Consider the following 296-nt stretch of genomic DNA (forward strand, 5'->3'; position numbering starts at 1 on the left):
GCCCTCCCTGAGGATGCTGCTGTTAGAAAGAAGAAAACATTTAATACTTTCATCGAGAGATACAAGTTGAGATTTGTGGGTCATCTTTTCTTCCCCTAAAAACCAGGAGAAACCATTACAAAAGAAAAAAAAAAAAAAAAAACAAACCAAACAAAACGGGAAAAAAAAAAAAAAGAGCACACACGGAAAACATTTCAAGCCACCTGAGCAGGAGCCAGAGCTCCCTGGGACTGGGGTCACAGCCACAGCCAAACTCCCTCCGAGGGGCTGTGGGAGCTGGGAGCAGCCAGGATGGG

The sequence above is a fragment of the Merops nubicus genome, unplaced genomic scaffold (assembly GCF_000691845.1).
Source record: "Merops nubicus isolate BGI_N331 unplaced genomic scaffold, ASM69184v1 scaffold29852, whole genome shotgun sequence".
NCBI lineage: Eukaryota > Metazoa > Chordata > Aves > Coraciiformes > Meropidae > Merops > Merops nubicus.